This window comes from Schistocerca cancellata, chromosome 4 (genome assembly GCF_023864275.1).
Source record: "Schistocerca cancellata isolate TAMUIC-IGC-003103 chromosome 4, iqSchCanc2.1, whole genome shotgun sequence".
Classification (NCBI taxonomy): domain Eukaryota; kingdom Metazoa; phylum Arthropoda; class Insecta; order Orthoptera; family Acrididae; genus Schistocerca; species Schistocerca cancellata.
In genome coordinates this window covers 500,407,244-500,433,939 of record NC_064629.1, presented here as the reverse complement: position 1 = coordinate 500,433,939, position 26,696 = coordinate 500,407,244, and the positions used below count along the sequence as shown (strand labels likewise).

The window sequence follows — 26,696 nt, the reverse complement described above, 5'->3', positions numbered from 1 at the left end:
ATATATGCCACATGATCTATAAACGCCATCGGTCAGATTTCTGCGTTCATCATAGTCATCGCTAACTTGCTGGAAACATAGAGCAGACCCAAACGGCTGGTGGAGTGGCTCATAAAGAGTGTTTATCCCGGTAGTCTGCGGTGTTTCGACTAATTCCTTCCCGTTGACCAGCTCCCAAAGTTTTTGGCTGCCGATGTAGTTAGGATGTTGGTCCTTCCGATTGATCACACAATTTCAATTACCGCCGATTTGAGAGGCATCGTATCGTCCGCGGAAAAAGGGTGTAACATAGAGGACGTAAAATTCCGCACGTTGCCTTCTCTTAGCAGGGTCTGATGGCGCGAGAGCATCAATCAAATGTATGCCCACTATGCTAATGGCAGTACCGCTGTCTTCAGGCATCCATTCTTTCAGTAATATCGCTGTGGCAAAGTCCCTCTCGCCACACGATGGGCAGTAAATATCATAAACATAAAAAATCCGAGCGGGGGGTCTATGTCGGCAGCCTTTAACAAGTCACTGAGCATCTTGATCTTCACAGACGTCCCAGTGTTATTGATGTTAACAGGGCGTATCCGATACGCTAGTTTCATGGCTGTCATCGTAGATAGGGCACGTTACGGTGGCTAATACCACAGTACACAGGCTGTTCTCGTTCTATCGTTCCCCATCGTTCCCTCCTGTCGACTACCGTTACTCCGTGCACTCGATCGGTTTTACACCGGAAGAGTGTGTGGGTGCAGCTCCACCAGCTTCATATGGTCCCCAATGGTGGGTGACGGGGGGGGGGAGGGTGTCTTGTGACCAGTTTCCCGGCTTTTCCAGCATCCCAACGTTGTCGTGCATTGCAAGAACCGTTGCCTCCCTGGTATCCTTGTGTCGTCGACCGTACTCCTCTGCTGCAATCGGGGCGTCGTCGTGGCAAGCATATGTCGTCATCCAGCAGCTCCCCCCCCCCCCCCCCTCCGCAGCACCTCCAGAATCCTTGATAGTAAGCTCCACGGTCGGCTGAAGCATACACGGAAATGTCTCAGCATTCCCTTCTGGATCTTGTTGATTGTTCTCCACCGTCAGACGACGCTTTTACCGGCGTTTTGGTGACCTCTGTTTCTGTTGCCGAGCCTCCGAATCAGAGGTCAGTATGCTCTCTTGATGTTCGTGGGGGACTTCGGAATCATACTCCGTCGAATTGTCAACGTACATAACGGTCATACCCGAGGGGACCACGAGCGACACCGATGACAGCGCGTCCTGGTTCAAATGGCTCTGAGCACTATGGGACTTAACTACTGTGGTCATCAGTCCCCTAGAACTTAGAACTACTTAAACCTAACTAACCTAAGGACATCACACACAGCCATGCCCGAGGCAGGATTCGAACCTGCGACCGTAGCAGTCGCGCGGTTCCGGACTGCGCGCCTAGAACCGCTAGACCACCGCGGCCGGCAGCGCGTCCTGTTTCCCCTTTTGCGGTCCGGCGCAACGTCACCCTTCCATGGTTCGTGGTGATCTGTCACTGTCGGTACGTTCCGGTATGGTTCTCTCGCGTGTCCTACTTCATCTCGTAATGCCGCGACATAGGTCACGAGGGACACCATCAGATGCGAAGTGAGAAAGTGAGGGGGGTTACACCATGGCGGCTGTAATAAACTTCTCTGAGTACACTCAGAACGTAGTTCTCTCTTGGTCTCTCGTTTCCACATCCGGAGCATGTTTGCGGTTGTCCGTTATAGACGACAATATCCCTACAACCAGCGAAGTACTGGTACGACGGAACATGTTTTCGTGATTAAATCCGTATTTATCTGACAGCGTTGACGATAGGCTATGTTGGAAACTCTCCCATTTTTCAGCCATATGGGACAGAACCGTTCCGAAAGGTCGTAAAGCGTCGATCACGTAAAGTCACGTAAAGTCACGTTAAGTCCCGAGCGACTGGAAAAAAGCGCAGGTGACGTCTGTATTAAGAAGGGTGGAGGGACGGATCCTCAGGATTGCGGACCGGTATCCTTGGCATCGGTTTGTTGCGGGTGAAACTTCCCCTTAGAACCATTTATACATGGAACGTCCCCTTTAGAACAATTTATACAAGACTGTGCTTAACCTGGCACACAATAATTTTAGCGCAACGCAATCTGACTATCAAAAATCCCTGCAAAAGAATGGCCCTGACAAACATTAAACTATACCTTTCACAAATCACTTACCTCACAAAAATCTTCGTTGCTCGAACTACTGCAATACAGCGAGTGCCACTACTGCCAGCTAAATAAAAGATACAAACTACGGAAGGCACTAACTACTGATAGTCTTAGCAAATGAAAGATTCTAATAGAGAACAAACAATGTATTTACCTCAAGATTCATAATATATACAGCAGTTCATGTCATTTTTCAAAACTCCGCCATCTCTCTCCCCACATCCACCACTGCTGGCGGCTCACCTCCAACTGCGCAACGCTACGCGCTGTTAACATCCAGCTATAGCAGTTCATGACAACAATGGCAGACAACAATGCAAACTAGCCACAGACTGCACACAGCACAGCCAGTGATTTTCATACAGAGCGCTACGTGGCATTACCCATATAAAAATCTAAACAGCCTACTTACATAGCCCCCATGCTCCCCACAAAAAATTTTACAAAATATTTTTGGGCAGTGGCCAATAAAGATTTGATAAAATTTTTCATAATTACAATAACAAAGATATCAAATGCACACACTTATTGATACAATGTTGGTCAACAGCTAAAATTTTTTCACAGTCAATAAAGACAGTCCTGATCATTCATCATAAGAGTAAACCTGCAGTTTGTTTGCTCAAAGTCTGAGCAGTAAAATACAATGCACACAGAAGTAGTGGATTTCCATGCAGTCTTGAAGAAGTAGTATTGTCCTTCCAACGGTAAGACAGTGCTGACTCTTGACATGCTGACAGGTAATGGGCCACAACAGAGCAAACCCACAGCAGAGTCAGTCGACGTTTCGAAGAATATTGGTAGGTAGGTCATCACAGAGTAGACCCACTGTAGTCCTGGTAGAGATTGTGGTATTGGTGGGCCACCAGAGGTGCAGACCCACTGTAGTCCTTGTAGAAATTGTGGACAGGCCCACTGTAGTCCTTGTAGAGATGGCCAGCAGCCATCTGCTGCGACTGTGCAGGTGCACAATCACCATCGAAGAATCTTGCAGAGAAGATAGCAAGTCCATAAACCATCACTTGTGCACGCACAAAGTTTTAGGAATTGTCTTTAGAACCAGCAATGCTGTTATTCAGTCCCTTGCTGAATTATCAACACACGTGCAAACACTATCAGTCCCTACTTCTCACATATTGTCCATATACTATGACCAACAGAAATGTGTGCAGTGAGATGGAACTTACAAGTTACTTAATTTGATGAACTGCTGTCAATTACAATTTTATAACATAAGAATACAATGACAAAGGTACAAAATACATAATTAAAAACATAACAATACAGATAACATTTGTAGTACAGGCTTTACAAAAGAATAGAAATAAACATATACATCAGTGTTACAGGAATGATGACATGAGTACAAAAATAAAAGATCAGAATCACTTTTGAAACGTCAACTTCACACATGAGCATTAAAACAAAACAGAATAAATAATGTCTAAGCATCTTTACAAAGAAAATAACAGAGTATTAGAAAAGGTCTACAACATAGCTCTCATCAGCTAAACACATAAAGACAGGAAAAACACAAATAAACAAGGGTACACAAACATATAGTGGGATAACACAAATGGAAAGGACAGGGTTTGTTTTACTGCAGTATTTTGCAAACAAAACTTTCTTTACTTCTCGGAGATCTCCCTTCATTCATCATTATTCCCAAAAAGTCCTATCTATACCTCCTTCCTGTATTCTATTCATATTTCTTTCAAAATAATTATTTCTGATTGTACAATACTCATTGGGGCCCAAATCTTTTTCCTATAATTTCGCAATGCATTCTTTACCTATTCTCCATAGTCAGTGTCTTATATAGTCTACCCCCTCTTAAGCTAACTTAAATCTACTGAGCTCAGATATATATATCAAGGGACGAGCCAATGCAGCATCACATAAAACAGTTAATATAAACAGCAATGAAAAAAATGCAGATTTGCGAAGCAAGCAGCATTAAGAAATTAGCAAAAATCAAATTCAATAACACTATGTCTGGCAAACAGCAGCAACTTATACCTAGACATGACATAGCTCAAGCAGAAAAAAATATTACAGTAAAAACAACAATGCAGACAAGGGAAATGTCTATTCACATCTTAATGTCTATGTAATTAAAGTGGTGCACCACAACAACTTATTGTAAAAAAAAAATATTACCATGTACTTGAAAAGAAAACTATGTGTCCAGTTACTGTTACTAGTTCCTTCTTATTGTTCTTTCTTTTCCAAGTGCTCCTTTTTTAAAGAATGTGGATCATAAAATAATTATTTAATAGATCTGTTGACAGAAATTGTTCACATTAGCAAATGCATTTCATTTTATAAAAGCAATGCTGCAACACAGCTGGAAACCAGACATCAAATGAAATAAGCAACTATGAAAAGCAAAGCATAAAAATATCATTCAATAGTCATGTGGCATTTCGTAAGTTAGTAGCACTCAACTCTCGGAGAAAGACACTTGTCATAATCAGGTGTGCAGATGTACGAATATTTCCCATCAATTCATAAGCATTTCAGTAATTAGCACAAAGTGCGAGTAATCATATGTTTTCAAGTAACGAGGGTGTCGCATTAGCGATGAAAGGCACACCCTAATGGCTTGTTCTCCAGGTGTTTGACACAGCTGTGTGCCCACAACGCATTACAAAAATCATATGTTTTCAAGTAACGAGCGTGTCGCATTAGCGATGCCCTCTACAAAGGAATGTCAAAGGCACACCCTAATGGCTTGTTCTCCAGGTGTCTGACACAGCTGTGTGCCGACGACGCACGTGCAGGTGGTCACTTAACTTTCTTATGGAAATATTTACGACGTTTTTCCGCTACAGAGACAGTCTCATATAAACATTTCACAGGTCGAGAATTTACGTTGCAAATGTGTAGAAACAAACTCCTATGAATATAACAGTGTCCAAAAAATTTTCGCCGGCATTGTGATACATTCACGCATTTACACACACATTTCATAACTCTTAAAGTACGATTCTCGGTTTCCAACATCCTTTTTCACAAGTCAAGAGTTCTTAACTTCTATTCATTATTCATATACATATAAACACGTAATCACATTCCTCATATATGGTAGCATCATCTTATTGACATAAACATACCTCAACAGCATAATACACATCGTCGTCGTAAAAATAACATCATAACACCTCAGTCAAATCTCAAAAAAGTCGTAGCTTTCTGCAATAATTTCAAACCATAAGAAATATTCTCTGCTCATTTTAATAGTGTCATCTGCCTCAAACGTACTTTAAAAATCACGATCTCATACCAAATACATCATTCAAAGCTCTCATAGTATCACAATGGTACCAAAAAAATATGAACAGTTCACACAGTACAGACAAAATACAATTTCATAAGTGTGAAGTTACCCAACTGTGTAATTGCGTAAACATCTGTCACTGACGTAGTAAAAAGGTTTGTCTCTCTCAGTTAAATGATCAGATAGCTGTGTAATTTGTGTTTTAGAGAAATATGGTACCGATGTGTTAAATTGTATAAGCAAATACCATATTAGCTAGGGCTCCTTGTGCTTGCCAAACACATGGTACACAAAGTAAGCATGTACCCCCCTGAGGTTTATTGTAATTATACCCTCAGGTGTTACAGATTACAGCAATGGAATGAAATGTATCATGAAAAACTTTCTTTGTAATTCAAAAATCTTTAAAAATAAATGTTTTAAGTACAAAATTAATCACTCAAATACGTGTCCTGTAGCGCTAAATATGCGTCTTGCTGTAAGATAATCTCTGGGAAGTGTCGTATTTATCGTCCTCCAAAAGCTAAGTTCTGCAGAAGTCAATGTACTTACCTCATGATACACAAAAGTGAAATGCTCTGCGTATAGATAACTTAGTTATTACGCTTATTGCCGTGATGAGGAAAGTACTGTGCTGTAACGTATTGTTGTCCTACGGAAAAGGCTGTCTCCTTGTAGCAATAGCACAAAAGTCACCACTAAAACATGTCTCACTTTATAGAACAATTAAAAAAAAACTGTGCAGATATAAAACAGATACACCGCAAAAGCAACATTGTAAATTATCACGCATTAGCAGCGTCGTGATAAAATCGCGTAGCTGTCACATAAACTAACCACTGTGTCATCTGGCATTTCACAGAAAGCACCTCAAATCCAGAATCCACTCTCAAGCAAACCAAAATGTTGCATGAAAATTTCATTAGCAGTGCTGGTATATGTTCTAAGTATGTAAGCCGTATATTCGTTACGTAATCGTGCAACTAACAAGGAGGAATGTATAAATAACAACACTGTGTCGTCTGTTCGCAATAACAATGCATTAGCAATTACTTGTCTAAGTTACCTATGTTCTTGACTGGATGGTTAGTTAGCTTTAAAACATAGTTGCATGTTAACAGTTTCTCAGTGTGACAAATTGTACAAGTAGCGTGAAGTGAAAATTGCAAAGACTAAGTTAAAAAGCAGATTATCTGTCAATAAATGGTTTTACATGAGAAATGTGGTGCAAACCTTTACTCTTCCTAGTACGCAGAGTTTCAACTTCAACGCAATTATCATGTGGTATACGTCGGATTCTGTAAGGTCCATTGTAAACTAGAAAGAATTTGTGACTCAAGTGTTTCTTCTTATGTGACAATGAATGAGCTTTAATGAGAACTTTCTGACCAATATATAATTTCTTTGCATTTGCTTTACCGTGTAGTTTTCTCCTTTTGTCTGCTGCAGATTTTATATTTTTAAGAGCCAAATCAATTATGTCTTTGTGTCGAAGTTTACGTGTATTCGGGAAAGGTACAAGCTCTCTGATTCTGTTCGGAGGTTCTACATTCTTCAGTACAAGAGTAGGTGGTAAAGCAGTGGAATCATGAGGCATTTCATTCAGCACATTTTGAAATAAGTGTAAATATCTGTCCCAATGCTGATGCTTTCTGTGACAATAAAGTCTGCAAAGCTTATTGATTTCTTTCATAATCCGTTCAGACGGGTTACAATGTGGTGAATACAATGAAATAAAAACAGGTTTGATTTTATGGTTACGAAGCATGCGTGACCAAACAGCAGATCTGAATTGTGGTCCGTTATCTGAAATGACTTTACTAACGTGTCCAACTTCACGTAAGAAATTTTTAACAAAGGCGTTGGATACAGACCGTCCAGTGGCTTTACGTAACGGAGTGAAAGAAACAAATTTTGAAGTAAGTTCAACAGCGACTAGAACGTACGAAAATCCATTCGATGTTCTGACAAGGGGTCCCAAAAGATCAACAGCAGCAAATTCTTTTAATTTAGAAGGAATAATTGGAAACAACGGAGCACGATGTGAGATAGTAGACGGTTTCGCCTTTTGACAAAGTTTACAAATAGACAAGACTCTTCGAATTCGCTTTTCCATATTGTTAAAATAACAAGTCGTTCGAAGAATATGATAACATTTTCGTGGGCCAAAATGTGCGTAGCTGAAATGAATGTACCAAATGAGCTTATTAACAAAATCGTCTGGAATGCAAAGTACCCATAGCTTGTCATCAACAGTGCAGCGTTTGAAGAGTATGTTGTTTCTAACCAGGTAATAATGCCGAATCTGAGTGTGTGTCTTTTCATGCCATTTACTTTTGATGTCTTTCCAAATCGGATCTTTATCTTGTTCATGAGCAATGTCCTTTAAAGATGTGGTGATGAAGTTTTCAAAGGCGACTTTCTGAATGTAAAGAATACTGAAATTTTTCTCAAGGTTGCCTTCTGTATTACTTTTCTCAAGCCCAGCCGGTGCGCGTGACAGCGCGTCCGCAACAATGTTCTCCTTGCCGGGAATGTAGACTATTGTGAAGCGGAATTCTTGCAGAAACAATGCCCAACGTTTTAACCTATCATGATTTAATTTTGAAGACATAAGAAATTGTAATGCACGATGATCACTGTATACTTTTACGTGCTTACCAGAAAGAAAGAAACTGAATTTGTTAAATGCCCAAACGATAGCTAAAGCTTCTAATTCAGTAACGGAATAATTTTTTTCAGATTTTGTTAGCACTCGGCTAGCAAAAGCAATGGTTTTCTGAACAGTAGTGTCATTTTCTATGGCTTCTTGAAATAAGTGGGCACCAAGACCGACTTTAGAAGAATCCGTACTAAGGCAGAAATCTTGTGACAGATCTGGATGAGCTAGTATTGGCGCGTGAAGTAACGCTTCTTTCAAAGAATTGAATTCCAACTGTGCTTGTTCGTCCCAGTTCCAAATAGTATTTTTTCCAGTGAGAGAACAAAGTTTTGGTGTAACTAGAATTTGCATATTTAGAAAACGACGGTAAAAATTTACGAGACCTAGAAAACTGCGGACTTGTTTCTTTGTGGAGGGAACTGGAATGGCTCTGATTGCTTCTAACTTTTCAGGATCTGACTGAATGCCTTCAGAAGAAATAATATGTCCCAAAAACTTCACCTTTGTCCTACCGAATACAGACTTTTCCAAGTTAACTGTAATTCCAGATTCTGCAAAAATACGTAACAAACTGTTGAGGATGCGATTGTGTTGTTCCCATGAAGCTTCTGCTATTAGAATATCGTCAACATATAAGGTGATGTGACGTTTTAAGAACTCAGATAGTATGGAATTTAACCCACGAATGAATGCTGCCGAAGAAATGTTCAAACCAAAAGGAAGTTTCCGAAACTGATAACAAACGCCGAAACAAAGGAAAGCTGTGTATTTTCTGCATTCTGGATGAAGTTCGATCTGATAAAAGCTGGATCTGAGATCAATGGAAGACAACACTTTTACACCATTAAAATTTTGAAGAAGTTCTTCCATCGTCTGCGGCCTGTCTGTTTCAGGAATAATGATAGTATTGATTTGTCTCGAATCTAAGACAAGTCTGATCGATCCATTTTTCTTCTCAACAACATGTAACGGATTGCTGTATGAGCTTACTGCAGGCTCAATAATGCCCTCGTCAAGCATAGATTGTATTTCTGTTCTAACACGGTCCCTATAATGTGCTGGAATTACGTATGGTCTAACACAAAATTTAGTATGCTCACGAACACGAAATTTGTATTGAAATCCCTTGATTGTTCCTGTTTTGTGAGTAAAAACTGTGGAATGTGCTTGTAAAATCTCAAAAAGGTCCTGCCTATCAGTGTCATTACAATTCTCAATTGTTTGAATTTTATTCTGAATTAACTCATTAATTTCAAATATGCCGTCGATGTCATCCCTGTCAGTACTTGCAGAGTGATTGTTAGTGTCTAGTTCCGTAGAAAATTCCGAACTGTTATCTAACAGAAGGTAAAGCCGATTAATTTCCTCATCATGGTTTGAGAGCCAGTCTTCAAATTTCAAAGCTATTGACTTACCTTCTTTCTCTAAACTTATTTCAGCATCGTGAAAGCTTAAGATTGCTTTGTATTCATTCAAAAAGTCTACTCCCAGTATAATTTCCGTCGATAATAATGGAACAATAAGAAAGTTCATAGAGAAGCTGTGACTTTGGCAAAAGAATTCTAAATTGGTTTGTTGGCGTACATCTACACTTTTTCCAAAGATTGCACCTTGTAATTTAATCTTACGTAACGGAAGTGTGGGGCAATTGTTCGATTTGTTGCATTTGCTAAAAGCTGTTTCACTAATTACTGAAATGGGACTGCCAGAGTCAAGTACTGCCGTAAATTTTACGTCATTTACAGTAATGTGAATCACAGGATATGCAATGTTGTTATGTTTTACGTCGTGTTCCTGGAGTAAGATGTCCCTAATGTCTTCCATTTTTACGTAATTACTAGCTACGGCAGCTCCGTCGTCAGTTTCATAAGTACGTATTGTGGCTGCCAGCGGTGTGAGTCATTGCCTATTGTCTCTTTGTTGGCGCGCGTCGTTATTGGGATTTGGAGACCTAACTTCTACAAATTCACGTTGCCCAGAGGGCCCAGCTCTGTTAGAAACCCGCCAGTTCTGATGAAATTCACGTCTGTCGTTTTGTCGGTAGTTTACATAGTTTCTTTCTTGTCTGTCACGTGGTGGAGAATTTCTCTCTGAGTCGTAACTGCGTGCTGGACCGTTGCGTCTAAAGTTATTCTGTCTCCCTTGATAATAGTTATATTGGTTCCCATATTGTCTGTTTCTCTGATTGTCTCTGTGATAGTCATTACCGCGGAAAGGTGATCTTTCCCTGTAACTATTACTCTGCCAGTGGTTGTCATATGGGTGGTGTCTGTTTTGGTCACGATTTACGTTGTAAGAATAGGTTTGTCGTGGCCATTTATTGTTTCTGTCGTCACGGAATTGTGACGGATGTGACCTGTAGTGATTGTTTTCCTGTTTTCGCATCCCGCGACTGTCTGTGTCAATTTCCAGTTCTTGTAACAGTCCCTGAAAAGCTTCAATGTCGTCTTTGCAACGTCCTGCCAAAATAATATGCCGTAAGTGTTCAGGTAATTTGATTAAGCAAATGCGGATGAGTTCTGAGGGGCTGTATGGGTTTGACAGGTATTGATTCTTGTGCAACATGTCTTCAAAATATTTCACAAGACTGGAAAATTCAGATTGTTCGAAGTGTTTCATCATCATGATGCTATGTTTTACTCGGTCCTGTGTGGCTTGAGACCAATATGCTGAGAGGAAGGCATGGTAAAATTCTCCTTCACTGTGGCAATCGTGAATGACCGATCGCATTCTTACAGCTGGTTCATTCTCTAAGTAGCCACACATAAATTCTAACCTGTGCTCCAATGACCAATTGGGAGGGAAACAATGAGAGAATTGATGGAGCCACGCTTGTGGATGAATGTCGTTGGCAGAATTCTTAAACGTTTTGAATTTACGTGTAGTAATGAACAGCTTATAGTCAAAATCATCGTGTCGGCGAGTAGCATATCGGTCCTTGTTACGTCGCGTCGGCGGTTCCATCTCAAACTTCGGTGTACCTTGCCAATTTCTTTCATAATTACCGAAATGCCCTGTGTTATTATTTTGTGGCTGTTCCGTATTTCTATGTCCCTCTTCCCGTATTGGGGCGCGAGTGTCCTCTGAAATATGTAATTCTTGTATTACCTGTCTCAGCTGTTCTTGTACTTCCCGGATTTCTCTTTGGTGTTGCGTATTAATTTGATTCAGATTTTGTTTCAGTTTCCTAATTTGTTCGCACTCTTCTGTGTCATTCAGATTATCATCTACCTTCGTAGATAAGTTAGTGACCTGATCCGAAAGTTCGGCTACTTTCTCTGATAATGAACTAATTTCCTCCATGTGTCTTTCTGAACCAATTTTCAGAGTATCTACTGTGTCCTTTAAGTTTTCCTGAGTTTTTGCAAGTTGCGTAACCGAATCGGTAGATGCAACTGAGTCCATTTTAGCTTGCAAGGTCTCATGATTTTCATGAACAATAGTTTGCAGTTCTTTTATGGCTGCTTCGTGATTCTGTAATGCATTTTCATGCCGCGAAAAAATAGGCTGAAAATGCTCACAAATTTGTGTTTTTACGTCATTACAGACTTTTTGACATTTCGATTCAATGTTATGTAACTCAGTAGTTAGATCTTCACGTGTTTGTTCAAGTGTGGTGTCTAACTTCCGAAGATTTTGTTCCATTGTGTCCAACTGTTGCAGCTTTTGCTGTGTTTGTCTCTGATTTTGTTCCATTATGTGTAACTGTTGCTGTGTTTGTCTCTGGTGTTGTTCCATTGTGTCTAACTTTTGAAGATTTTGTTCCATTGTGTCTAACTTTAGAAGATTCTGTTCCATGGTGTCTAACTTTTGAAGATTTTGTCCCATTTGTCTCTGATTTTGTTCCATTTGTTGCATTAATTGCAATAATAATGTATTAGTGTCTGGAATCTGTTTCTCTATGCTTTTTGGCAGTGCATTTTCACCGGCAACATTCACATTTTGACAAGCAGAAAATGTGTCTTGATTCATTTGAGAAAACGGTGAGGACGCAAAACCTGAATCTACAGTATTTGCAAAATTGTGTCCTATCATTTCGGATTCCTGAGGCGAGCTGTTGCCGACCGATCGATCGATAATGCTTCCCTGTTCACTACCTGTTTGACTGGCTACACCATTGTTTGACGCCCGCTCCATTTCCCTATGCACAATTACCAAATTACTACTTTGAATGTTAGTTAATTCATTACATGGTGGGGCCAACACACTGCTTTCGTCTTCACTGTCATTTCTTAGTTTACTTTGGAGCCGAGTGTCACGTTTTTCACACGCCATTATTGTCACAATATTTCACACGATAACACAGAAAAGCACAATTTGAATAGCAAAAATAAGAGAACACATTAACATAGCACTGAAAATAATATGTAGTTAATTACAAGCGCAGCTGCGAAATACTTGTTGCAAATCTACATGCATGCCACAACTGTTTTACATTACAACAATGAAAGACTGCAACTACAAAGGAGATTCTCTCTACAATTACGCGCTAGCAATAAACAAAAGCTACACTAAATACACAAACTACAAGAAAAAATCAGAAGATTCCAGTGAGGTATCCTAGGCTAAGGGTCGACATATGAAACTTCCCCTTAGAACCATTTATACATGGAACGTCCCCTTTAGAACAATTTATACAAGACTGTGCTTAACCTGGCACACAATAATTTTAGCGCAACGCAATCTGACTATCAAAAATCCCTGCAAAAGAATGGCCCTGACAAACATTAAACTATACCTTTCACAAATCACTTACCTCACAAAAATCTTCGTTGCTCGAACTACTGCAATACAGCGAGTGCCACTACTGCCAGCTAAATAAAAGATACAAACTACGGAAGGCACTAACTACTGATAGTCTTAGCAAATGAAAGATTCTAATAGAGAACAAACAATGTATTTACCTCAAGATTCATAATATATACAGCAGTTCATGTCATTTTTCAAAACTCCGCCATCTCTCTCCCCACATCCACCACTGCTGGCGGCTCACCTCCAACTGCGCAACGCTACGCGCTGTTAACATCCAGCTATAGCAGTTCATGACAACAATGGCAGACAACAATGCAAACTAGCCACAGACTGCACACAGCACAGCCAGTGATTTTCATACAGAGCGCTACGTGGCATTACCCATATAAAAATCTAAACAGCCTACTTACACGGGATTCTCGAGCATATTCTCAGTTCGAATATAGTGAATTTCCTTGAGACAGAGAAGTTGCTGTCCATGCATCAGCACGGCTTTAGAAAGCATCGCTTCTGTGAAGGGCAACTCGCCCTTTTTTCATATGATATCTTGCGAACCATGTATGAGGGGTATCATACGGATGCCATGTTCCTTGACTTCCGGAAAGCGTTTGACTCGGTGTCCCACTACAGACTCCTGACTGAGGTGGGAACATATGGGATTGGTACCCGGATGTGTGAGTGGCTCGTGGGCTTCTTGGGTGGTGGAACCCAGTGCGTTGTCCTCAGTGGTGGGTGTTCGTCGGGGGTGGGGGTGTCGTCTGGGGTGCCCCGGGGAGGTGTGGTGGGTCCGCTGTTGTTTTCTGTCTACGTAGGTGATCTTTTGGATGAGGTGGATAGCGGTGTGCGGCTGTTTGCTGGTGGTGCTGTGGTGTACGGGGGGGGGGGGGGGGGGTGTCGTCGTTGGGTGGCTGTAGAAGGATACAAAATGACTTGGACAGGATTTGTGATTGGTGTAAAGAATGACAGCTGACTCTGGATGTGGATAAGTGTGAGTTGGTGCGGATGTAGAGGAAGAAGAATCCCTAGATGTTTGAATGCTCCATTGGTAGTGTAACGCTTGACACAGTCACGTCGATTAGATATTTGGGCGTAACATTGCGGAGCGATGTGGGGTGGGACGGGCATGTAATGGCAGTTGTGGGGAAGGCGGATAGTCGTCTTCGGTTCATTGGTAGAATTTTGGGAAGATGTGGTTCATCTGTAGCGGAGACCGCTTATAAAGCACTGGTGCGACCTATTCTTGAGTGTAGATCACCAGTTCTTCTGGCACTTCGAGCCAGTCCTATGCCAGCGTCTTCAACTTTAACCGCTCCAAAATTCCTTTCAGAATGACAGAAACGAAGTCCTTGTCCATGTCGGTGTAGTATTTTGTCATGCGCTGCCTCATCAAGGATTTTGACATAGACTACACTACTGACTATTGATAAGCGTATTTCCACTGCAGCGGCAGCTTCGATTTATACCTCATCCCGTAAATAACTCCTTACCTTGTAAGCCTTCGGTCGAGCATATTCGTTAGCAAAACTAAATTTGAGTGTCGATTTTGGGAGCAACAAGGCCGTGATTCGTTCTAAGCACCGCCGCGGTACACCGCTACACACTTGGCGTAAACACCTCGCGCGCAATACGTGCGATGGGGACGTAAACACGCTGAGCTGCCGATCGTAGATTGACTGAGATTCCGAAGCACGACTCACGACCCCTTCTCGCAGCCTCACTTCCACCAGTACCTCATCTTCTACCTTCCAAAGTTCACAGAAGCTCTTTTGGAAGAAAGGATATTGTGGAGACATACCTTGACCAGGGGGAGCCAGATTTGGTGTCTGTCCGGCACAAAGTTTTAAACTGTCAGGAATTTTCATGTCCGCGCACTCTCCGCTGCACAGTGAGAATTTCGCTCTCCAAACACTTAAAATTAGTTACAGAGTTTTCTAATAAATATCCTTTTACAAAATTTAGTTTCAAATCAATCGAAAATACTTCGGTCTGTCGGTAACGGGTACAGGATAACAATTATTGAACTATATGAGAAAAAACAGTAAATTAGTTACAAACTACGGCATGCACACATTTTATTCAACATGAAAACGTCACTACAGCTATATCGATCTAGGTTATGACATTTTCGATATGTCTGCCGTCCTCGGCGATGATGTGGTGCAGACGAATAGTGAAATTCTGCATGACCCGCTGTTGTGCCGGAACAACGATGCTGTCGATGATCTCCTGAATGGCTCTTTTTAGCTTAGCACTGGTTTTGGGGTTACTGCTGCACACCTTGTCTTTAAAGTAGCCCCACAAAAAGAAGTCGCATGTGTTCAGATCCGGAGAATATGTCGGCCAATCCAGGCCCATGCCAGTGGCCTCTGGGTATCCCTGAGCGAGAATGCTGTCCCAAAGTGCTCCTCAAGTACATTAAACACTCTCCTGCTTTGATGGGTTCGAACTCCGTTTTGCATGAAGCACATCCTGCTGAAATCGGCATCACGTTGGATAATGGGGATGAAATAATCAAAAACCTTTACGTGCCGTTCGGTAGTCACTGTACCATCAAGGAACATCGCACCGATTATTCCATGATTTGTACACCACGCAGTCACCCGTTGAGGGTGAAGAGACTTCTCGACAGCGATTTGTGGATTCCCAATCCCCCAAATGCGCCAATTTTGCTTACCGACGAAGCCGTCCAAATGAAAGTGAGCTTCGTTGCTAAACCAAACCATGCATGTGCAGACTAATTCCCGTCATGACCCACGGCCAACCGTGCAGTTTGAACGTCCTAACGCAAACAGTTCAGACGTTATGACAATTTTATTTCATATAGTTCAATAATTGCCATCCTGTACATGTGGCACCAGTAATAAAGCTATACACTTCATACCAATCCCTGACAGCTACACTGTACACAAAACAATTTGTCCTTTATTTTCTTAAGATTGGTGCCCAGTGAGATGTCACTATTTATACTATCTAAATCATCTCTCGGCAATAGACACTATTCACTAGATCAGTCGATGTACACTCTAATCAATTGTTTACACTTTTGCCTGTCATACTGAGTATATGTTACATACATTAGTGATCACACATCACACAAATCAACTGAGAACGATATTGTAACAGTTCAGGCAGCGACAGCTAATTTGTTACCTAATTTCTGTACCCCTAGGATAATTGCTTACCGTATGTAATTGTATATTTGTTGTGAATATTATATTTTAAAATAAATTTATTTCTGTTATGGTTCTGTTACAGAGTGAGCGACTATGTGAACCTGTTATGGGTTGCTTCCCCAGCGGTGGCGTCAGTAACACAAAGGTAAAAAACAGATAGCGGCATTCTCGCGATAGACACTGTCTATTAATGGAAGATTTTGGAAATTTTATTATTAATTGTTCGTCTGATGATATTATCGCTCTGTGTTCTGGGAATTCTTAGTGATAAAGATAATCATTTCAAAATGCCCGATAGACAAAATGTTATTTCAAGCTACCTCAATCCTGATAGTTTAGAGCTGTTAATACACATCAAAAAACTTGAGTTTATCTGTTAATTCATCACCAAATAGGAATGTACAACTCCTTTGTTGTGTTGCTACACACTGAGGTCATGGAAGTCATGGGATAGCGGTATACACATATGGCGGTAGTATCTCGTACACAAGGTATAAAAGGGCAGTGCCTGGCAGCAACTGTCATTTGTACTCAAATGATTCATGTGAAAAGATTTCCGACGTGATTGTGGACGCACGACGGGTATTAACAGACGTTTAACGCGGGATGGTATCTGGAGCTAGAGATGTTGGACATTCCATTTTGGAAATCATTTGGGAACTCAGTATTTCGAGATCCACAGTGTAAACAGAGCGCCGAGAATACCAAATTTCAGACATTACCTCTCACAACGTACAACACAGTGGCCGATGGCCCTCACTTAAACGACCGAGAGCGACAGCGTTTGCGTAGAGTTTTCAGTGCTAACAGACAAGTAACACTGCTTGAAATAACCGAGTAAATCAATGTGGGACGTACGAAGAATGTATGTGTTAGGCCAGTACAATGAAATCTGGTGTAAAGGGCGTCTAGTGCCTTTGCTTACAGCATGACATCGCCTGCAGTGCCTTTGCTGGTCTCGTCAACATATCCGTTGGACCATTGACGACTGGAAAACCGTAAGTTGGTCGGATGAGTCCCGATTTCAGGTAGTAAGACCTGATGATAGGGTTTGAGTGTAGTGCGAAGCCATGGACGCAAGTTGTCAAAAGGATACTGGGCACGCTGGTGGTGGCTCCATAATGGTGTGGGCTGTGTTCACACGGAATGTACATACTTGGAGACCATTAGCAGCCACCTCATGTCATCAAACTACGATCGAATTTTTATGAATGACAGTGTGCCATGTCACTGGACCACAGTTGTTCGTGACTGGTTTGAAGGACACACTGGACAATTCGAGCCAATGATTTGGTCACCCAGATCGCCAGATATGAATTCCGTCGAACATTTATGGGACATAATCGAGAGTTCAGTTCGTGTAAAAAATCCTGCATCGGCAACACTTTCGCAATTATGGACGCCTTTAGAGGCAATCATGCTCCATATTCCTGCAGGGGACTTCTAATGACATGTTGAGCCCATGCGACGTTACGCTGCTGCACTAGGCCGTACAAAAGGTAGTCCGATAAGATATTAGCACGTATCCCATGACTTTTGTCACCTCATTGTATAAAAGAAAAAATGACTTGTGTGTTATTACATGCGGATGTGGCGTATATGATGCTAGCATTCATGAAATGTCGAAGTATGAAACATTTGTGGCATTTCGTTTCACACAAGGATATAAGGTGGATATCTAATAAAACTAGAATCGCCAGAGAAGCCGATTGCGCTAAATACGCTTTTTTTAAATAGTAGTACTTATTGGTTTATAATTAACTTCTTATCATTTCTACTTGAAGTACAAAGTGGTTTCTTGTGTTTCTTTACTATCTAGGGCTTTCTATCTCAGCTTTTTGATTTTCGTAATTCCTGCTCGACTGATGTTTAATGCTGTCACACCGATATTCCATTCACTTTAAGGAATGATGCATAGATATCATTGGATTTGCCACGTCTGTGTATTTAATACTATCTTGATAAAGTATAAAATCGTCGATACACAAGATGCTACCCATCCTGGAATTTTTGGAAAGGTTTTCTATTCCAGTGTCCGATATCAAATTGCAAGCAGTGCATAGTTTTCGGTACGTAGTTATGTTTCTATTTAATTATTCAGATATTTTTCGGTGTGAAAATTAGAAATTTTTGAAGTGAATATACCTGACAGTTTAATTTCCGCTGCTCTATCTTGTAATCAAACATTGGTGACATAACGTTGGTAAGTGGCACAAACATTATTGTGGAATGAGTTGTTAAAATACATTTCATATACAGACACAGTCACTTCTACAGGTTCACATTACTAGTTTCAAAACATGAAAGTGCCAGTTGTATAGATCTGATTGTGTATGTAAATTATTCGTATTTTCGCAAATACGGCAATCACGGTCGCATCCCCACGATAAGAATATCATACTTCATAGAATCATGTATGTCCGCAGCACGTCACCAACACGCTCTAATTACTGTTATTGTCACAATCATTACTTCAGACAAGAACAATGACTCTATATTCGAATGGATAAATTCATTAGATTTGTCACTTCTCGTATGATATTCCGCGGTCATGATAACGATTTTGTGTCTCAGGCATCTGTAATACCAATTCAAGACGCTGACTCCTGTGGTTCCACTTCCATGCACTAATCTGTTGAAATTTTTCTCCCCACATATACATAATCTCTTATAGGTGATTCGTCACAAGACTGTATTCTCGTTACTGCGTTCCTACATGCTCAACAAGAACTTTGAAAGACAATGAGCCTGTGTGTAACCTGATGTATATGTCAGTAAAGTGACAATCAGTGAATGTAATGTTAATATATATGTGGTATCAGTCCTTTGAACATGTCTGAAAGAACAGACACCACGTATATAATTAAGGCGAAGACGGGCAATGATCGCTTCAGTACTGATGCACACCACGCTCAAACTCCCACAGGAATCGGCGAGATTCCGCGAGTAATGAGGCTAATGGGCAGAGGCGCTACAGCAGCAGCGTGAGGTGTGATCTGATAATTTGTGTCTGACAGGAGGCGAACTTGGGTACTCAGTGCGGTTGTGGTGACCACTGTGTCCGGTTGACGTAGTGAGCGGCGCATCTGTCTAGTATGCATAATATCCGAGTTTGAAACTCAGTGTGGCACAAATTTTTAACCTGTCTCATTGATATAAATCAATGCCCACTTGCAGCTAATGTCTTTGATTCCTTTCTAGCTTGAGTGTTAATATTGTGTCTCGCACGAGACGAAGGACCCACACTAAAATCGTTCGCAGCTGGGACCACTGGAAAATCTCCTCATCCTCAAACGGTCGACAATGCTTTGTAGCAGCGCGGGCGTCAATACAAAGCGATACAGAAACGGAAAAACGGTACTTGCCTCTCACACGCAAATCCCTCCCTTTCGCCGACATAAGCAGACGTGGCGGTCCTCCTCCATCGTCTCCAAATGCTCCACGCGCGTCTGCCAGTACAAAGCGGTACAAAAGTAATTCTTCCCTCTCACACACAAATCCCTCCCTTCCGTGGACATAAGCAGAGATGGCGGCCCTCCTCCCTAATCTCCAGACGCTCTATTCTGGTCTCTCACCGTTATACATGTTTCACCAGAAACATTATTGACCCTTTGTCGTGGCAGCAGCCATATCTTTGTCACCCGTGATTTATGCAAAAATTTCATCCATATGAGACATTCTTCATCGCAATTTTAATTTATTTTTAATTCCTTGTTAATGTAAAAATCTGTCAAATACCTTGATTATTAGCATTGTAGCCACTGCTAGGCTGTTCCCTACATACAACGTCTGAAATTACCACTGAAAGGAAACAATAGCTGTCTCCATCATTAACAGAATTACCTTTTTTGGTCCACATCTCCACACTGGCATCTACCCATCCCGCCAACTATATTCTAAATCCCGTATCATCTACAGAGTTCGAAAAGATTACCATACTGTAATCCAGTCATTGTATTTCCTTCGCACAATACTTGCCTGCAATTTAGATAGCTCGCAAGTCTCTAGATTATCCTCTTCCTCAGTAGACAGAAGTCCGCATCTAAATAGTTGCTTCCATTTTCCTATTGCTGTTTCACCATCCTTAGAGCTGGTACCTGTCTGTCATCCATAACCAGAAGAATCGTCGACACCTACATCGCACAGTCGTCATCTCCATAACTGTCACAAATGTTATGCACAAAAATTTCAAACATTTGATCATCATTAACATTGTGATCTCTCACGTTTTCTCCGCGTCATTGATTAATCGTATGCTTACGAATGTATGGGCGAATTGTTAATTTCATTTTCCTGCACGAGAATTCGACCACCGATCCTGTTGTCTTTTTCATGTGTTGCGAGCTGTGTGGTTATGCGTTTTCGATGCGTGGACTCCAACCAAATTGTGAAGTCTATTTGTATCACGCCGTTATTTATTCCAGAACTCTACTACCGGTGCCTGCTTTGCCCTTCGATGCTTATTTGTCGCTTGTTTGTTTATTCGGAACCGGATCTTCCTCAAAACGTAGATCCTATCAACTTTTTCTCACTGTGGTAGATGAGGTTGTCGAATAGATCTAAATAAATTGATTGCTGGGTCCGAAGCCTTGCTTACACAGAAACCTCCGTCGTGGTTTCTCAGGTTTTACTATGTATTTATTTCGGTATACTCCTAAGGTAGCCATAGTAATATTGGCGAAACTAAATAATAACCATCAAAATACCTGACACATATTCTTAGAAAACATACAGGGAAGCGCGATCACCACATTTTCAGCTTCACTCATTTTTTATACCGTCCTAGTCAACTGAGGCTCGGATCCTGGTACGCAGGTGACACCATGAGCTACCAATATTTTCCAAAACGCCACGAATAAAAATGGGATTTCTCAGGGAATCATACATCGGGTTCTATTGGTGATAGGGAGGTAGGGTCATGTGTATTGAGTAGTCCTCGGGCTAGCGAGCATTTGTATACCCAGTAAAAGGGTCGTCTTACTATAAGTATCCTACAGTACTGGGTCAAAGTTTGAATATTACACGCTTTCTCCAGCTTAGGAAAATGGAGCGAATCGGGTTGTTCTTTTTGCATTAAATGTCATCTACAGTGCGCCTTAAGGAGATTATAGAGGCAGCATTTAGTTATGGAGTGGTACCTGGGACACCAGATAACACGTTTTTTACCATTTTTCGCAGTCATCAGCGATATCTAAATAACTAACCTCATAAAACTGCTTATGTTTTAACTTCATATTCTCTAGGCACTTATCTAGAAGTGCCCTCTTCTCGTTTTTAAATATTTTTATCCGTTATCGACAAACAACCCAAAAACGTGGTTTGTGTTCACCAAAACAAGGCCACCGATTGCAAGACGGATACACTGGTATCGTTATTGTTACCTTTCTTTTGTTGTTTAGTCACCAACCTTGTAAATGCACATAAATAAAAGCTGTGTTTGAGAAAAATTGCGAATTGTCAGTCACAAAACCTTCCCGTACACTTAAATTCGGTGTGAGGTAGAAAGGTAGTGCAAAAAGTGGTGTGACAAGAAGAAATACGCTGTGAAGTATCTGGGTTGATATTGGAACGGTTCAAGGGGCATTATATTTCAGTACTGATGCACATGCAAAATATTTGTGCACGTGAATTCCGGTGTGGGTTGTAAAACTAGTTTTGCGTCATTTTAATTTCACGCAAGTAAACTACCAAAATTTTACTTAACCATAAGGTTCTTTTCATATGAATTACATGCTCTGTTGTATCAGGGAAAAGAAGGGAACCAGCAGTAAAATGTTTCTATCGGAGCACAAAAAGGACGAGTATGTTCCTGTTTAGAAGACTCTGTCTGAAAATGAGATACCAGCTGCCACATTTTACCTTCTTCAGCACCTTTAACTTTTGTTCCAAAACTTTTTGCATGCCAAAATAGTCACGCTTTTTTATGCTGAGAAAGAAGGAAACAGTGGTAGTGGGAAAGAGACTGAGAAGTAACCAATTGTGGAAGATAGTAGACTGTGCTTTTGATACAGAAAGAGCGAACGAGATAATGGCAGTGTGAGAGAAAGAGAGGGACATAGCGGCAGTGGAACGTAGTTGATAGTGATAGAACAGTTCTAGGGAAAGAGTGAAGGGGTCAGTGCCAGTGGGAGACGAATAAAGAGAAGTAGAAAGTGAAAAGTGGGTGGGAGCCATGATAATGAGAGACAGAGTCTATGACTGTGACGACGAGGAAGAGAGAGATAGTGACAGTGAGAACAGGCAGCAACAGTAAGAAAGAATGAATGGTATAGTAGCAGTAAGAAAGTACAAGAGGCGACAGTGGTGGCGAGAGCAGAAAGCAGCAGTAGGACAGAACGAAGGCGACTGTGGCTGTGAGACTGCAGATAGTGACAGTTGGAGAGCCACAAAGAGATAATAACAATGAGTTTGCCATAATGGGTAAGTGAGAATGGGCAGTTGGGTGTGGATGGGAGTGAGAGACTAACAGTGTTTGAGTAGTGGGTGTTACAGTTACGGCAGCTTGTAGCAGTGAGAGTTGAGTTGCATGTTAAAAACAGGGCGAATAAGTTCGCATGCCAATATTTTCACAAAAATACCTAAAGCTGCTCAGGAAGGTAGAATGAGATAGCTGGTACCTCACTTTTCATTCAGATACGTTTAATAAAGAGGAGCATATTTGCCTTTTTTGTTCTCCGATAGGAGCGTTTTTCCTGTGGAAAGGATATTGTGGTCAGTATATTAATTCGTTATGGAGCTAAACTACGGAGTCATCAGTGTATTAAAATACAAATTAATGACGCAGTCGTTTGCTTTAACGTGTGAGATACTCTATTACCCATTTTTACTTCATTTAATCTGTTAAAGTCCCTAAAAATTTGCTCATTTGAGTTTATCTATAGAGGCCTACCCCCTAATTCGTCCACAGCACGTGGGGCACCCTCTCCTTCATCATGACAGTGCCAGATTAATTAAAACAGCCTATGGGTTAGAAAGATCACAGAATAACTGTCCCTTAGTGTCGGTCCATCAGAAAAGTAACTACTAAATAATTTTGCCACTCCTTCTCATTACTTAGCAATTTATTGTCGAATAAATCTTATGAGTCATTACATTGTGACCCACAATGCACGTGGCGCAAGGGCACAGTTTCTTAAATGTGTCATTCAAAATCACGGATGGATCACGAGACGTTGTTTATTTGTTTTCGAACTTGAACATCACTGACAGAAACCATGACAGTAAAAGGATACAATTGGGTAAATTTCTTCACCAGCTATGTCCCAAGCCCTTACAAACAAACATGCACGATCGATAGCCAAAGAGTCAACACATCGTATTTGTGAGACATAAACAAATAAAGGAAATCGATACTGCTTAAGAAAATAAAACTTACCGGCTGAATTTTTTTGTGTTTTCATATGCAAAGCAATCTAGGTGCCTAATTTAAGAGCGAATGTATCCCAGAGGAATCTTAGAACCAAACACTCATTTAAGATTTAGAACTATTAAATAAATTAAGAACCGTTAAACACGCATAAAAGAAAGGGAAAAAGGAGAACACACTCTTACAAATAATATACATGAGGAACAATTTCATCTTTGGTGGTCCGCAAATATTCAACAGACGAACGTTTGATAGTAACAAAAGACAGTAAATACACAAAAGCGAATATGTATGCGACGTTATAAGACATTTTCATGTATTCGTAGAATCAGGTTGTAAATTTTAATATAACAGAGTTATGCTTATATTCACATTAGGAAGACTGAAAAAAGAAAGAATAGAAAAGCGATAGCCATGGGCTACACAAGCTATATAAGTAGCTTTATGAGTAGAATTAAACAGGTCTACATTAAACTTATACTGAGAACAAGACAAGTTGATCAGATACAACCAAAATTATACTGAACCCAGGTATTGTTTTCCTGTTACATTAATTATTCGTCTAATTGTCTCTATGAATAAACAGTGACTTTAGGAAAATAATATAACCAAACAGAAAATACAATAACCAAGTAACACTGTTACATGAAAACGTAGTATTGAATTTCACGCATGAATTACGATTTGGGTTCTGCTGTGAACCCATAATGTGCTGATTTAATCCCGAGAAAAAGCTAGTCGTCTCTCGTCATACCACGCATCCTCATTTTGTCAAAATATTTCATTAGTAGAATTTGAGTCTACAGAACATGAATGAGATAAAGTTTGCTAATTGCATTAATCAAATGCGCATACACAGATGAAATAAATCTATGAAGCCGAGTTGAAAAGTAACGAAACAGGATTTTTTGTGAAGACTTTTAAAAAACCATCGTTATTAACATTCTACATCTTTATTTATCATGTCTACGTATTTGCAGCCCTCTGCTGCCACAGGGCTCCGAACTGAAGCGTGTAATATAAATCAAACACTCTGCAGTCACAGTATCAATAAACAAGCCTCCCGTTGGAAAAAATGTGTTCGTTGCCAGGATGATTATGTTGGGAAATAAACGTGTAAACATGAAGAATAAAGATGTAGAATGTTACTACCGTTTGTTTTACACTGATGAGCCAAAACAATGTATCCGCCTGCTAAATAGCTTGTCTGTCTGATTTTGAAATTAAATACATCACTGAGTCAGCCTATCAGGGATCCTACAGGTTGTTAGCGGGTTTTTGGAGGTACTTGACATTAGATTTCTACGCACAGGTCATGTAATTCGCGTAAATAAGCGGCCGCTGATTTGCGTATGGCCGGCCGTGGTGGCCAAGCGGTTAAAGGCGCTACAGTCTGGAACCGCGCGACCGCTACGGTCGCAGGTTCGAATCCTGCCTCGGGCATGGATGTGTGTGATGTCCTTAGGTTAGTTAGGTTTAAGTAGTTATAAGTTCTAGGGGACTGATGACCTTAGAAGTTAAGTCCCATAGTGCTCAGAGCCATTTGAACCATTTTGATTTGCGTATGGAGTGATGGTGCCCAATACCACCCAGATGGGGTCCATAGGATTTACATCAGGCTAATTTGGTCGCGAGACACCAACGTGAGTGTTCTATAATGCTCCTCAAATCAATGTTGCGCGGTTCTGGTTCCGAGACACGGACAATTATACTGCTGAACGATGATATGGTCGTCGGAAAATATATCAAGTATGAACGGATGTAGGTTGTTCGCAGATTCCAGCGTGTCCTCGATTATTATCTTGGGTTCCACGCAAGCACAGGAGAACGTCTCCCGTAACATAATACTGCTTCCACTCGCCTGCGCCCGTGGCGCGCTGCTCGTTTCGAGCCGCCGTTCACCTCGATGACGGCGTTTGTGGAGACGGCCGTCGACCTAGTGTAGCAAAAATGTGATTCACCCGAGGAGCCGACACGTTCCCACTGATCGACGGTAGAATCAAGATGGGCCCGTGCCAACTGCAATCGTAACTGACGACGTGGCTGGGTCATCAGGTGAACATAACAGGGTGGTCTGCTACGAAGCTCTGTGTTCCACAATGTACGATGAACGGCGTGCTCCATAACACTTTTGCGTGCACCAGCATTGTGCTCTATGGGCAGAGATGCCTCAGATTACTATCTGTTCAACTTTACAGAGCAAACGAGCCTCCCATATTCTGTGAAGAGTCGTGAACGTCCAACCATTTAACGCTTAGTGGTAGTTACACTGTCCTTCTACCTCTTTCTGTAAGAGAGCAGCACGTGAACATTCAATAAGCTTCGCCGTTCTCGAGATATTCGTTCACATGCTCTGCGTAATAACGATCTGCCCTTTGTCAAATTCACCTGTCTCAATGGATTTCCCCATTAGCTGCCCATATCTTCGCTAGGGGGATCCATCGTCCGTGTCTGCTCCGCTTACATACTTTTGTTGCCGGGTAACGTGCCCGCAACGCCACCATACGGTATCCAACGTCGTAGTGGACAGTGATCATAATGTTTTGGCTGATCAGTATATTTAAAAAGTTTTAACAGTTTTCACATGAAAAATTCGGAACCAATACTTCTGAGCACGTACTGGTAACTAACTAGCCAACACTTGCGGAAAACATACCCTCAGATAGACAAAAGGAGCCCATCTTCGAGCGCTTCCTTAAGCAATGTATGCGTAATTTTATCCTCTTATCAAACTCACATCGATGCTACAGTATTTTAAGAATTACATTACACTACACTATTACATTAGTTGTTAAGACAACTGACATTACTCAAGTGCAAACAGTTTTGGTTAATTATTTCATTCATTCTAAAGCCCTTGTATACCCCTATCAGCCATAGATAACCAATAAAACTTGTCATCCACAACATTGAAAGACAGAAATTGCGTCGTGACAAAGAGCACTGACCTGAAAAACATCACAAGATGCTCATCACAAGCTATACCTATAATACAAGCACTCTACAAGTATAGTTATTTACACAAATCTATAGCTTCAAATACTTCTGAGACACAGATGAGTGTTTATGGAGAGAAAGATTTTCTTCCCTCTCTGTGTACTACTTTTGACAACCATTACGATATAGTGAAGACAAGGCAGTTCGCTGATTTCATTGACTTTGTCGTAGTCTGACATGGTTTCGTCCTGAGTAGCGATTTTGGACTGACATATTGGCTCTGACCTAAAGGAATCGCTAACAATTTTACTTACTCTGCGATTCT

General features: G+C 41.0%; 1 long non-coding RNA gene across 1 annotated transcript in view; it reads left to right on the top strand.

Moving 5' to 3' along the window:
- Positions 1-26,696, top strand: part of LOC126183389 (uncharacterized) — a 249,864-nt gene that overhangs the window by 19,154 nt on the left and 204,014 nt on the right. Inside the window, exon 2 of the long non-coding RNA XR_007536729.1 lies at positions 16,151-16,213. This is a non-coding gene — a long non-coding RNA (uncharacterized LOC126183389). The remainder of the gene's footprint in view (positions 1-16,150; positions 16,214-26,696) is intronic.